Genomic DNA, 15841 nt, shown 5'->3' on the forward strand with positions numbered 1-15841 from the left:
TGCTGGGAATTAGCGTTGTGTTCCCACCCCACTACCACCAAGCTGCGGCTGCCTGCGCTCTTTCTAATAGTGTCAGTTTAACTCAACTACTCATGCTCATGCCCTCTAGCTACTTGGCTGGCATTTTTGCAGAGCCATTTCACCCCATGTGTCAGCGGCAGCCTATTGGATATGGCTCCTAGAGGAGACGAACATTTACCCATCATCACCCTTTCAGACTATCCTGCCAGGTTATCAAAGGGAAGGAGAGCTGGTCTTGGGGTAGCATGTAGGGACAGCCCTTATTTGCATTTGGATGGGTGCCTACATGTGAGCATTGTTTACTGTAAGAGCCCTCAGGGCATAGGGCAGTAGCTCAGTGGTAGACCATCTGCTTGCATGCAGAAGGTCCCAGGTTCACTCCCTGGCATCTCCGGACAGGGCTGGGAATGATTCCTGCCTGAAACCTTGAAGAGCTGCTGCCAGCCAGTGTAGACAATAGTGAGCTAGATGGACTAATAGTCTGACTTGATATAAGGCAGCTTCCTATGGTTCTGTGTTCCTATCAGTGAAACCATGCCTGAGAAACCATGTCCTGAAGACCTACCTATAATGTCATCAGCACCTCATGGCATTACAGAATCATATTTGTGAAATAGTATCACAGTTATCTGAAAGATCTAGCTGAATTAATATGATTAATTCCTCCATCAATACAAAAATTGCATTGAATAAAAAGCCAAAATAGGCAGAAAAATGGGAGGATAGAAAGAATACCATCCGGAGTATGAACACTCTGCTCTGCTATCTTTTCTAAAAAGTGGAGGCCTGCAAGCCCAGTGGTTTCCATGACCACTGGAAAGCATGCTAAGCTTAGTCCACTTTCCAATGATTGTGGGAATAGCTTCAAGGTCTTGTTATCCATGCTTCTGGCAACCTGTAATGACCATAAAGTGAGGACAGATTTCCATATGGACAGATGTACATAAGAGCCTTACCAAAGGGGGACATTGATAACTTTTATCAGAGAATGTCCCAGTAGCTTTCTACTAGCTTTCATGGATAGGAAAGACTTGGGACCAACTCACATCATCTGTGAGACCATTTGGAAGACCTTCCAAAGTAGTTTTGAAAGTAGTTGGAAAGTAGAATGTTGGGGATCTGGACATCTCAGGTGGTAATGGTCTCACAATGCTGCCATTTCATTAGCTAACATGATATGCAGAGCTATGGAGATGTGACATTCTGCACTGGGGACTACTGTTGCCTGTAACAAGGATTCCCAGATATCGCTGACTACAACTCCCAGCATACTCAGCTGCAATGGCCTTTGGCTGGGGTTTATGGGAGTTGTAGTCAATGACATATGGAAATCCCTGTTGCAAGGAACACTGCTGGGAAGTGGGAACTACATTAACTGTGCAGACCCATGATCCCTAGAGGCCTAGTTTTTCTCTGACCATAAAGAGATAGGTTATATAAGTAAATTAATTAGAGCTGACTTTCCAGCTCTAAGACACTAATAACAGGGGTGTGCATGGAACCGCTCCAGGCGGTTCAGTTCAAGTTCAAACCAAACTCAAACCAAACTGCCTGGTCTGCGAGTTGGTTTGTTAGAATAGGTCAGTGATTTGGTTCTGCCCTAGAACCCGCTAAGCCTGGTTCTACCCAGTTATGCATGCTTGCAAAGGGGAATCCGGTAAAGAATCCTCTTCACAAGCAAAGGAGGGGAATCCTGTGTGGCTGAAAAGATAGGGCAGGGAGCAGGCGGTAGGTCACCTTATGTGCTGCAGCAGCAACACAGCTCCTTGGTGGCAGGCCAGCAGCGGTTCTCCTAGGCCCTGCCAGCACTCCCATCAGTGTGGGCTGGTGGGAACCCGATTCAGGCCTCTGTGCAAGTGTAGAGGTGATTAGAGTGAGCTCAGCGCACACGCATAGCTCACTCTAATGGCCCCCACCCTTCTGAGGAGGTCCAAACTAGGAGTGTGCATGGTTTTGGTCCGGCATAATAGAACAGACCGCCGGACTGGTCTGGCGGTCCGGCTGGGTGGGGGACTTTGACTTTAAGCGGGGGGTGGTGGTACTTAACACCCCCCCCGCCGCTCTTCCCCCTCTTGTTAAGGCTTGACGAACAATGACGGGGGCAGGGGCGGCAGAGAGGAGCTCTGCCGCCCCAAGAAGATTTTTCCAAGGACCAGCGCCGGAGGGGGAAGAGCGGCGGGGGGGGGGAAGTACTACCACCCCCCCCGCTTAAAGTCACAGTCCCCCCTGCCGGACCAGGGGGGACTCCGAGCCATGCACACCCCTAGTCCAAACTGGGCCCGTGCTGATGGGGGGCACTGGAGGGTTTTTTTGGGGGGGCCACTGCTATGATCACTGCCACCAAGGAACTGCACCAAGGTGACCTCCTGCCCCCCATCCTTCCTTTTCAACCCCATATGGTTTTCCCCCAATTTGCTTGTAAAGGTGAATCCTTACTTGATTCCCCTTTGCAAGCATGTAGAAGCAGTTGAACTGGGCAGAACCAGTTCGATCTGAACCAGGCCTGGTTCAGTTCAAACTTGGACTGGCCCCCTTTTTGGAAGTCCAGTCCGGTTCGATCTCAAACTAGTCAAACCAGGCCAATACGAATTGAACCCTGTTCAATTTGAACTGGTTTTGCACATCCCTTACTAATATGCTTTTTTTAAAAAGAAAAAAATGTCAACTAAATTATTTCATTTTTTTTAATCCTTAGGGCATAAAAAAGAACCAACTGTCATTAAGGCAGGAATTCTTCACTATATATTGACTAAACTAAATTCCATGAATTAACATGTAAAAAGAAAATCATTGTTTGTTTTGTGTTGAAAAAGTACTGTACACTTTGATCCTCCAAATAATTATGCCTTTATGAGTCTTCATCTCAGTCCAGCATTTCATTTCTAATCTATATGAATGACCTGTCATCTCTGCGTACCAGATCATTAGGAGAGATTTATACAGATTATATGGTGATTTATTGTGGGCCTGTTAAGATCTCTACGTGTGGTTGATGCCTTGATTTCAGGCATGAACAGTGTCAGTGATTTGCTAGAGTTAAATAATTTATCACAAGAAGCAAAGCACATATTGACAAACTGGGAGCTTTATAGTGAGTAAATTAATCTTATGAGAGAGATTTGGTAAATTCTCCACACTGATCTCTGTAGCAACAAAATACTTTGTTCAGTAAGTTCAGTAACAGAATATAGGCTATTCAGTAAATGTGGAAATGTGAACAATGACCACAATATTAACAAAAAGCTAGAGGATGTGTGCCATTTACTCTGTTAATAGTTGCATATTTAAATTGTTAGTGCTGCTGGAAGACAAACAAATCGTTTCCAAGTACACTGAAATCAACTTTACTTTGGCACGCCAGTTTGTGAACCAGGCAAGGTGTGACCATGAAAACACAATTTCTTTGAAGTGTGTGGTGGAGTCTGATTTTTAGAATCAAAGGGCCATGCCCTTTGAACCCACATTTCACATGCACTGCCTACTTGTGAGAAGATAAGCAATGAGTGATAGGTGGGTTCAGATGACACAAACTACCAGTTCCCGGAGTTCAGCAGTAAGCATGAATTCAGGTGATGGGGGAGGGGGAGGCAATATGCCAAGACTGGGTGTGTCATCCAAACCCACCAATGTCAGCATATTCTGCCCTCCTTGCAGTTACAAACTAAATATTTGTAATCAAGATTTGAAGTGAGTTACAGATGTCTGGTTTGAAACTGGAAGAGCAGACTATGTCAGTATTGGTGGGTTCAGAAAACTTGTCCAATGTCGGCATATTATACCCACCCCCGCCTGAAGTTGGGCATGTTGCTGTTTGCCAGTTTCTATGTTGGCTTGCTGGTCCCTATGTCATCTGAAACTGCCTAGCTTGTTCAGCACCCATACCCACATTATCTTGGTGCTTCAAATAGGGATGTGTAAGCAGGTTTGACACTGATAATGTTCAACATCAAACTAGTTTGGTTCGACTGTTTGGGGTTGAATCTAACTACCCCCAGTTCAGTCCGACCCTGGACCAAACCCCCCTGGGGGTTCAAGAGGTTTTTTAAAATTATTAAAAAATAATAATGGAGGTTCCTCCCCCCCCCCCCCACTGCCAGCCTCCCTTAGTGCATAATTCGGTTGTTCAGCCATACTTCAGCTGGTTTTCGGCCTCCCCCACCCCCGGCATGTTGGCCATTTTGGAGGCCGCCATGCCTGCACAATGAGCCGCCGCAACTGCACAATGGGCCACCGCACCTGCGCAATGGGCCTCTCCTAACCCTAACTGATTTAGGGACTAAAGGAGGCCCTAGGGGTCAGACTGTTGTTGCCTCAGACAACTCCACTGGATGGGGTAAGTTTTTCCAAAAAAAAAATTAAGTTAAAAAATAAAAAGCTTGCAGACCCCTCTCCCCAAACCGAACCGGGGGGGTCAAGGGTGTGCTGGACTGAACTGTCCCGGTCTAGTCCAGATCCAGTTCAGACTCAAACTGAACTGGATCAGCTGGTTCTGTGCACACCCCGAACTTCAGACACTAGATCTCTTCACTCCCATTTCATATGTGATTGGTTTCAAACAAATGGGTCTACCCCCATCATGTCCAGTTTGGCTCTTGCTTAGTTGAAGAATTGCTGCATAAATCCCTATAATTTGACTCTTTTCCTCAACACCTGTTAAGAGCCAAAACACCAGCTAATCTTATTTCCCTTTGTAGGCTTTTCTTCTTCTTCTTGCAAACAGGAGACTTTCTGTACCATTGCCTTAAGTACAGTAAAGTTTTGCCGTCAAGTCAGTGTTGTCTCCTGGCGACCACAGAGCCATGAGGTTTTCTTTGATAGAATATAGGAGGGGTTTACAATTGTCATCTCCTGTGCAGTATGAGATGATGCCTTTCAGCATCTTTCTATATTACTGCTGCCCGATATAGGTGTTTCCCAGTCTGGGAAACATTCCAGTGGGGATTCGAACCAGCAAACTCTTGCTCGCTAGGCAAGTTACTTTCCCACTGCACCATTAAGTGGCTACCATCTCCTTACAGCCACAGAATTACTCTATATTTAAAACCAGTACATTTTTTTAAAATCCCAGTTTAAAACATGACCTTTATATAAAGAACTAATTCTGGTTTTGTGACTATTAGGAATTGTCTAAGATTTTGGACACCACTTTTTTCATTGGTGATTTTTTGGACACCACATTATTCATTGGTGATTTTTATTATATTTTACCTAAATGCAAAATAAGATATAATTCTGCCAACCAAAGCAGAAAACAACTGTATGCTATGGTGTATAGCCACATTCAATATACTTTCTTCACCTTCCAATTTCTGTCCTATATTACATCTCATTAACTACCCCCAAAACAGACATACAGCAGTTATGCAAAGAACAAAAAACAAGTTAGCTGGCACCTGAAATTGTAAAATTTTCAGGTGCATCTCCAGTGCCATAATTTTGTCTTCTGGCATTATTGTAAAACAAAACAAAGCAACAACACTGGACTCAGTTCCAGAAACCATGATTCAGAGCTGTGAACTGCTAGTAAGGATTTATTTGCTTCCATGAACAAGAATGGCTAGCATAGCCCATTCTAAAAGCCTATACACATATTTGGAAGGGTGAGAGAGAGAGAAAGAAACATAATGGCCACATCCGCATGTAATGCATAACCGTGGGTCCAGTGGACATACGGTTCTACACCACCCCCCTTCCAAATTTGGATGTTTTGATCAATAAAAATAAATAAAATGTTCAGGAGTGCTGTCTCCCTGCAGTCAACAAGACTGCAGAGGGGCAGGGGAGCTGGCTGTGCAGGCTTCCTTCTTTATTGAAGGACAGCCCACACAACCAATCACACTGGAGTTGAGGGAGGAGCTTCTTGAACTCCCTTTCAAGGGCCAGTAGACTATGGTTCTGAATTCAGACATACCACAGGCTGCCTGGAACTTTGGGTCACGGCAACGAAACTCACTACAACCCGACGGTTCAGATTGGAGTTCCAGTCCTTAATTTCATCAGCACCTGACTGTGGTTCTCCACATGTGGACATAACCTCCATGGAACCGGAAGCCTATTCAACTGCAGTTCCATGTTACATGTGAACGTGGCCATTGATTCAGATCCTCAATTTCTAAACTGGTGTCCAGTACCATATGAGCTGGCCATCTATTTGGTCATGTGTGTACAGAGCTGCAGCATTCAGTGGCCTACATGATGCCATTTTCTGGTACCTGAACACTCCATGCCAGGGCTTCTGCAGATGCATAGGCAGTCCTGATGCTGTTAAGAATGAGCAGCTGAGCAAGAAGCAGTGCCACAGTTATTTCCATGGTGCTTAAGTGAATGTCCTGTATGTCCACATCAGCCTCAGCATGGAGCATTCTGGTGCTGGAACACTGTGTTTCTTGTAAGCCATTGTGTATGCTTGGTGCGAGATGCTTCTCCACACTCCACCCTCACTCCACCACTTATCTTCATGCATAGGAACAATCTAGAAGGCCTATGAATACATAAAACATCAATGGGTGGAAAAGCTTGCTTTATCTGAATAAATACATCTTATGAATCAGATGGAACTGTTGTCTCAGGTTAGATTATTGCAATCCCTTGATTTATTACTTCTGTCAGTAAATTAGTGACTAGTGTGAGGGACAGAGGACGAGCTATTTCTCCTTATCTGTACCGCTGAGTGTGCAGAATTGTGTGCTGAAATACCTGCTCCCATATTCAGGTACTGCAAAACTTTCAATTTTAATATAATCACTATCAAAAGGTCCAGAGCAGAAGCAAAAGGAACTGACTTGAATATCTGGTTGGGTTAGATCCACTGTGATGAACAATTTGTGCATGCAGTCAAGTATCTAATCCTACAGGATAAAAAGTATTAACAGCTTCCCTGGTACAAAGGGAAGGGCGTGCTTATACAGGTTTCCATAAGCTCTGCATTTATATCAAGAATAATTTTTTGGCTCTCTATCAATTATTGCATCTCCAGCATTGAGTTTTTAAAGGGATTTTATGCATAAATAGTGGAGATAAATCCTTTAAAAATCTAAGTGCTGTTCTAATTTCTTCTTGCTGTGAATAATATAATAACTTAGATACAGACTTATTTCCCCCCACTTCTGAAAATGGAAGAATTATATTTCATTCTTTATTATATGAATTCTCATCAGGCAGCCCAGTTCATGATTAGTTGCCCTCAACTGGAACTAGGACATGGCTTTCCATTCTGAATGCATATTTTTAGAAACATTTATGTGCTATTCACTCATCTGGGTGCCATTCACTCATATTCCCTGGTAACAGATTGAAAATTGTTTTCAAAAACTGAAAAGAGGCACAATTTTAAAGTTTATCATTTCAGTAATGCATTAGACCTAACTCAGCATTTAGAAAAAGAATGTTTCAGTTCATGAAATTGCAAGTTGGGAATTTACTTATTCACTTAAGAATTTACATCCCACGTTCCACAAGTGTAATGTCGCTACATCATTCCTTATAATAATAATTTTAAAAAAAACAGTAAGAGCATAATTAATAAAAATTCAAGGACATTAAAATATGGTTAAAAAAGCTAAAGACTAAAACACCACAAATAGAATAACTGTAGAACTTAAAACAGCGTGAAATAAGATTGCATGCATGTTTGGAAGTTCCCCATATAAAAAATTCCATGTTTGCAGAAAAGCTGTATATTGTGGGATAGAGCTTTATTCTAGTCTTCTTCCTGAATGCTTGGTCAAAATGCAGGAGCTTTTTCATATAGGGAGGGACAGTTGACGCTGGGTTCAACTCACTTGGTTCTGGGGGTCGTTTTCAGGGGCTGCATGCTAGAATCTGGGGAGCAAAGCAACCCCCTATGGGGACACTCTGACCCTGTGGGTCCTTTTGTGGGGAGTCCTCCCCCTCCATATCTGGAGGGGGGGAAACAAGTTGAGGTTTAAAGAGAACAAGATCTCCCCACTTAAATCTCAACATGCAGTTGCTGGCTTAAGCATTTTTGCCAACTAAGGCAGTGGGTGGAGGGGGGCGGAGAAGATCCAAGAGGCATGTTGGGATTCTGTAAGAGTTCTACAAAAAGAGGGAATGTTGTCAGCTCTCACAGGGGTCCCTCCTGTGGCTGTGCAACTTATTCTGATAAGGACCAACACAGAGTATATCAGGTTCAATGTGCCTGTCGGATTGACACAACTGCACAGCCATACGAAATAGTATGAAGTCCCTCTCTTCAGCCTCCTAGGGCAGCCACCAATAACCCCAACAGGGCTTTTCTTCCAAATTCGGCTGAAGTAATTGCCAAAAGGTGGATCAGGTCTTTGATTCTTCCCAAGCATTTAAGGGGAACCTTTTTAAAACTTGGAAGTGATACGTTAATAGCATGCTGTGTTAATAGTCTACAAATTAAAAAGACTGCATTGCAACTACCATTTATTATGCCAGATAATCTGTGGAACTTAATGACACTGGATACAACAACAACAAATTCTGATAATGTTTAAGAACAAATTAAATTGAGATGACATCTCTACTAAAATTGGAAGGACAGAATAAAATTTTGGGCAACAAGTTCTTCAGCTAATCTATTCAGAGTTCAGGCAAATAAAGAAGATAATATAATTCATCAACATGCTTATCCCTTCTGTCTGTCTATGTAACTATCTATCCTTCCTTCCTTAGCATGCAGTGAAATGCAGCTAAATACTGTGCACAATATCAGGAAGAGTTCCTAACTTAGCAATCTTTCCTCCTTCCTCCATTTAGAAGATCAAGGGTTATCCATGGAGGGTGTTGTCTATGGAATCCCCAGACCCTATAGTATTATCCTTGGACACCCGCCCCCACTCCATTTATAGTTTTATAAATCATAATTTTAGCAAACAAAGTGTTTCCAAAGTCATTCACCCCTGCTAACTTGGCAAAGAGGCACCTTTTGACATGGTGATTCTCTTTATTTAGCAGCAGGAGAGTAACTGGCCCTATCCACCCCCAGCACAGTACTTCCAGTGACTGTTGCTGGTGTCTATCTTCTGTTTCTTATTAGATTGTGAGCCCTTTGGGCACAGGGATCCATCTTATTTATTTGTTTATTATTTATCTGTGTAAACCGACCTGAGCCATTTTTGGAAGGGCAGTATGGAAATCAAATAAAATAATAATAATAATAATAATAATAATAATAATAATAATAATAAGAAGAAGAAGAAGAAGAAGAAGAAGAAGAAAGAAAAACAAGTCAAAATAATCGACATAGCAATACCAGGGGATAGCAGAATAGAAGAAAAAGAAATAGAAAAAATCACCAAATACAAAGATCTACAAATTGAAATTGAAAGGCTGTGGCAGAAAAAGACCAAAATAATCCCAGTGGTCATTGGCGCCCTGGGTGCAGTTCCAAAAGACCTTGAAGAGCACCTCAACACCATAGGGGCCACAGAAATCACCACCAGCCAATTACAAAAAGCAGCTTTACTGGGAACAGTCTATATTCTGTGACGATATCTATAACAACAGCAACAACATTGACAATAAAATTCTGGCATCCCAGGTCCTTGGGAAGGACTCGATGTCTGGATAAAACAAACCAGTCAATAACACCTGTCTGACTTTGTAAAATAATAATAATAATAATTTAGTAATGCAGAGTCATGCTGCACACATGGTCGGGAAGACAATTTTTGCAGATTCCAGTGTGAACCTCAGAGTCCTACTCCCAAGTTGCAAAGAGTGCTTCTACAGGAAAGGGGGATTGGCAAAAATTGCTGCCCCGTCCATGCAATGCAACTTTGCATTACTAACGCTATGGATGCACTTTGGAAGCTGATTCACACACACACACACACACACACACACACACACACACACACACACACTGGATGTACCTCATGGACCTCCAAGCAGTCTATGAATCCCAAATTAAGAATTACAGAATTAGACTGAGGGCCAAGAAAGCCCTTGAACAGCCAGCAGCCTGAACGGAGTGCAGAAAATGGTTTCCTAGAGGAATATGTGAAACTGTTACATGTCTTGAATTTTTGCCTGAAAATTAACTATAGTACATAGCATTTGGGGGGAGAACCATGCCTTGTGGTAATACATCAGACAGAATTTAAAGTATATATGTAGGAAATGTTTGTAGCCCAATTGGGGACCTGTCAGATTTCTGGCTGGACATTTACTATATGGACACTGTGCTTTGTAGAGATGCATCAGGCAGAAATTCATCAAGGAAATGGCACCTGATGAACATCTTCCTAGCTGTATCCCTCCCCATCCAAATGTCCAGCTTAAAGACCAAGATAAGGTGTGGGTAATAGAGCCTAATTTCTAAAACAGCATAATATAAGAGATTGTACAAAGTCTTTATAGTGTTTATCTGTCTATCATATTTATATATTGCCTGATACGTGCATCTCTAGGCAGTATACATAATTTAAAACACAATAACTATAAAATAGAGAAAAACCAATTGAAACAATTTCACAGAATAAAAAGTTAAAACCATCTCATAGGATAAAAACAAACAGTTTAAAATTAACTTCAGTTAAAAGCCTGAGAAAACAGGTGTCTCTTGAGGGTTTTCCTAAAACCAATCAAAGAAGGAGATGCTTCTATTTTGACAGGAAGCATATGTGGCATGGAAGTTAAGCTCCACACCTTAACTTGCCATTTCCATCTATATAAAAACATGAGTGAGAATTGAAAGCATTTTAACTCCAGAAACAAAAGGTTTTTAGTTTACTGACTTTGATAGTTTGGTGGTGGTGGAGTGAGAGTAGGTTGGGTTTTAAAGAAAAGAACATATTGCTTATAGTGTGTTCTGCAGGCAATGTAACTTTTTGTGTCTTTTTGGCACAAAAATGGCGTTAAAAATCCTATGCAGTAAGTCAATTTTGAAAGAAAAAACCTATTGGAGTTTATTGGTGGCCACGTGGGGAAGCTGAAGAGAGTTTCGACTCGAACCGAACTGGGCAAACTGGTTTTGTGCACATCCCTAAACCACCCCTCACTGTGTTATTAAAATGCTACTTTAAAGTAATATTAAACTGCACAGTGAGTGGTGTTTTGTTCAAGCCGGTCCCCATGCAATTTTGTAGCAGAATAATGATAGTTTATCAGGTTGGGCATTATGTGCACACACAATTCTCACGGGCTGGCTGTTGTATTGTCCAGGTCAGCCCGTTCTGATCCTCCACCTGCATTCTAAAGTAGTACAGTCATTCTGGTGAAGGATTATATAACATGCTTTTCAGTTCATCCTTTCTGTACTTCAGGAAACTATCTAACTATGGATTTTTTGCCTTTTGTGTGTTTTGTAGGGGAGTGGGCATCTCATCTTATTCTTGTTGGCAGGAAACAACTTAGCCTATCTGTACAGATGTACACACTGCACATCTTGAATAACAAAAACAGGGGGGAAAATTTAAACTTGTGAGAGTAATGTGAAATAGAAAATTAACTCAGGACTGCTGCTTTTTTTAAAGATTGGCATCAAAAATCTTTTTGGTTTAAGTCTCATTAAAGTCTAATAACCTCTCCCATGTGTCTGAAAGGTATACAGGATTTGGTGTGAAGTAAAAGGATTGCAGTAAAGAAAAGGAAAAAAAAAACCTATGGAATATAAGGGGGAAATACATCTTTCAGAATGAAGTAACCAGCCACTGCCAGCTCTCACATATATCTGAAACTAAAAACAATTCAGATAAACAAGCAACTGTCAACTCAAGGAAAGGACAGATTGTGCTGTCGAGTCAGTGTTGACTCCTGGTGACCACAGAGCCATGTGGTTTTCATGATAGAACACAGGAGTGGTTTATTATTGCCTTCTCCCACGCAATATAAGATGATGCCTTTCAGCACCTTCCTGTATCGCTGCTGCCCAATATAGGAATTTCCCATATTCTGAGAAACACCATCACATGTTGCTGGTGTTTGAACCAACAGCCTCCTGCTCTCTAGGCAGGTTGCTTCCCCGCTGCACCATTCAGTTTAATTCAATTTTTTTTTAAAAAAAAATCAGTTTAAATCAAACTTTTTGTTAGGCAAACAGTAATTTTTTATTCATTCATTCATTCTTTCTTTCATTCAGTTTATATACTGCCCTTCCCAAAGTGGCTCAGGACAGTTTACATTAAAATCAAAAACACACAATCCCCAGCACAGCATCCCTCCAGCGGCTCTTGCTGGTGTCTATCTTATGTTTCTTTTTTAGATTGTGAGCCCATTGGGGCCAGGGAGCTACTTTATTTATTTATTTATATCTATGTAAACTGCTTTGGGAACTTTTGTTGAAGCAGTATATAAATATTTGTCATATTCATATAATAGAACAATACAAATCAATAAACATTTAAACCAGATTAAAAGTCATTAAAATTAAAACATCATTAAAAGCCAGACTAAAAAGATGGGTCTTTAAGGCTCTCCTGAAAACAAGGGGGGAAATCCTCTTATATCCACAGGGAGTGCATTCCACAACTTAGGAGTGTCAACTGAGATGGCATGATTCCAGGTTGCCACCAGATGTAGTGGTGGCACCCAAAGATGGAGCTCTCCTGATGATCTTAATGAGTGGTGGGGATCTTGTAGAGAAAGGCACTTTCTGTTGGAAGTTAAGGACTGTGCGCTGTCTCTTGTCTCAGACAGTGGAGGACAGACTAGTGAGTCAGAGGGCTAGAGAGTCAAGACATTGGTCATCCGTTCTCTACTGCTCTGACACTATCCCTTTGAAATGTAGATTGGTACTCTTAGGGATTAACTTCCTCCCTCTCTTCCTACCTGTCCTTCTACCTTGCAACATGGCAAGCTCCTCTCCCTGCACCATGTGTGCAGAGAAGATGCAGAATCCATCTGCATCCAGCTAGCTAGCTAGATTAGAGATCCTAACTCCTCACTTTCCTATCTAGAATGGAGTTCCTTAATAAATGCCTTATATATTGATTTGAAACTATGAACTGGCTCCAAGTTACTTTACTCTCAGCATACACGCATGCCTACGTAAATTCCGCTGTGTTGTGCCTCTGTGCACTCTGCTATAATGAAAAAGGGTTTCTCTCACCAAAGAGAATTCCCAACTCTTTATTCGCCTGGAAACACATCGGCAACCAGTGCAACTGTTTAAGAACAGACATAATGTGGTCTCTCCAGGATACCCCATAGACCAATCTGGCTCATGCATTTTAAACTAAATGAAGTTTCTGAACTATGTACCAAGGCAGCCATAAATAGAATGCATTGCATTAGTCCAACCTGGAGGTGGTGTACCACTGTTTTCAGGTCATTCTTCTCAGGAAATGGGCAGAATTGTCGAATCAGTCACAGCTGATAAAAACCACTCCTGGACACAGCATCAGTCTGAGACACCAGGCTGAGACTGGGATCCAATAGCACTCCCAAGCTATGAACCTCCTCTTTCTGGGGGAGTGTAACCCTGTCCAGAACAAGAAATTCTGTCCCATCTTGCAGATTACAACTCCCAACAATGAGCATCTCTGTCTTGCTTGGATTCAGCTTCAGTTTATTATCCCTCATCCAGCGCATTACTGCCTGTAGGCAGGTATTTAAGGGGCTAATGCCATTTCCTGATATTGATGACAAGGAGAAATAGATTTGGGTGTCATCAGCATATTGATAACACCCAGCACCAAATCCCCTGATAACCTCATCTAGTGGTTTCATGCAGATATTAAAAAGCATTGGTGACAGAATGGAGCCCTGAAGGACTCCATATAATAGCTTCTGTTTTGAAGAGCAACTGTAACCAACATCTAAAATCTACACAAGACATAGGAGCAGAACTACTGCAAAAAAGTGCTTTCTATCCCCAAATCCCTCAGGCAATCCAGGAGGATACCATTGTCAATGCTATCAAAAGCCTCTGAGAGACAAAACAAACAAACAAACAAACAAACAAAAAACAAAACAAAAAAACCAGCAGAGTCACACTCCATCTGTCAATTCCCTGATGAAGGTCATCTATCAAGCTGACCAAGGCTGTGCCAATCCCGCTTGGAGCTGCTCAGGCACCATTCTCTCAATCATCTTGCCCAACCATAGGAGGTTGGGGACTGGCCTATAATTATCCATCACCAGGGGATCAAGAGTGGGCTTCTTATGAAGAGGTCTAATCATTGCCTCCTTCAAACAAGGTGGCATCCTGCTAGGGGTCTGCATGAAATGATTTCTGTGTTTTGATTTGTACCTGAATCCAAACACCCCTGTTTTGTTTTGGGTCCAAATCTGACACACACACCCGCCAATCACGCCGTTTTGTTTTGCACCCAAATTTTTCCAAATCCAAATCAATTGGGATTTAAAAAGAAGGTCCCGGGACAAAAATAAAGTGAGGTGGTGGTAGTGCCCGATTGGTGGAAGCTACCATCCAAATTTCAAAGGAATTGGGCAAAGGGCTGGTTTTTTGGTGAATTTTTGAAGTTTATGCATCTTTAAGAATTGTCCCATTGGGAATAATGGGGATTCCAGCAAATGTGTTGCTTCATGTCGGGGGGGGAGGTGGCCCAGAGTGCAGTGTGGTGGGTGGTAGTGCCCAATGGGGGCAAGGAAGCTACCAGAATTATTTCAAAGGAATTGGGCGAAGGGCTGATTTTAAAATGATTTTTGAAGTTTAAGCGTCTTTAAGAATTTTCCCATAGGTAATAATGAGGATTCTAGCAAATGTATGACTTCACATCAGGGGGGAAAGGGGTGGCCCAGAGCAGTAGGTGGTAGTGCCCAATGTGGGCAAAGAAGCTACCAGAATTATTTCAAAGGAATTGGGCAAAGGGCTGGTTTTTAAATGATTTTTGAAGTTTACATATCGTTAAGCATTTCCCTCATAGGGAATAATGGAGGTTTAGCAGCCCCATAACTCCACTTGTGGGGAACTGAGGTGGCCCAGAGCGAGTGGTGCTGTAGTGCACATAGGGTGCCAGCCACCCCCATGGGTTGCTAACCTATGGGGTACTGGGTTTTATTTCTGAGGTATTCTGAGTGTAGATTCTCTAGTAGCATATGAGAGTGGATTCATGGTTTGTCATTGAAAATCTCATATGTTACCAGAGAATCTACACTCAGAACACCTCAGAAACAGCAAAACCCAGTACCCCAAGGGCTTGTGGGTATGGATGTGGTTGGCACCCTATGTGCACTACACCACCACTTGCTCTGGGCCACCCCAGTGCCCCCCAAGTGGAGTTATGGGGCTGCTGAAAATTGCATTATTCCCTATGGGGGGAAAGCTTAAAGAAGCACAAACTTCAAAAATCAGCCCTTTGCCCAATTCATTTGAAATCTGGGTGGTGGCAGGCACCCATTGGGGCACTGCCACCCACCCCCCTCTTCTGCCCTCGAATCCCTCTTTCTGCCCTGAATCTGCCCCAAAGAAAATTAACAGCACTCATCAACAACAGCAGAGCTTTGCAAAGAACCAGGTTTCCAAAGCAAGCATGACATCACAGATGCAGCAGACTAGGGCCAACATCAGCTTCAAATGTGCCCTGCCCTCCCTCCCCCAAGCATTTTTCATCCACAAGCAACAAACACATCTATATCTGTGGCACCCAGCCATAAAAGCAGGTTAATTAAGGAAGGTGCATAACAACATTCTGCCAGTGGAACAGCGAGGTGTGGCCCCCCTCCCACCTACACAAGTAAAAAAGTGATGATGACTTTTTTTTTGACATTTCTGCAACAGATGCCTGTGGCACCAGCAACCTATTGCAGATGCAAACAATATTTGAATAAAAATGGTGATTATGATGTTGATAGAAGTCACAATATGACCCAATCTTCATTGCAAAGAAATTCAGAGAGAGAGAGAGAGAGAACGAGAACCTGTCGT

Source organism: Hemicordylus capensis, chromosome 5, assembly GCF_027244095.1.
Source record: "Hemicordylus capensis ecotype Gifberg chromosome 5, rHemCap1.1.pri, whole genome shotgun sequence".
NCBI lineage: Eukaryota > Metazoa > Chordata > Lepidosauria > Squamata > Cordylidae > Hemicordylus > Hemicordylus capensis.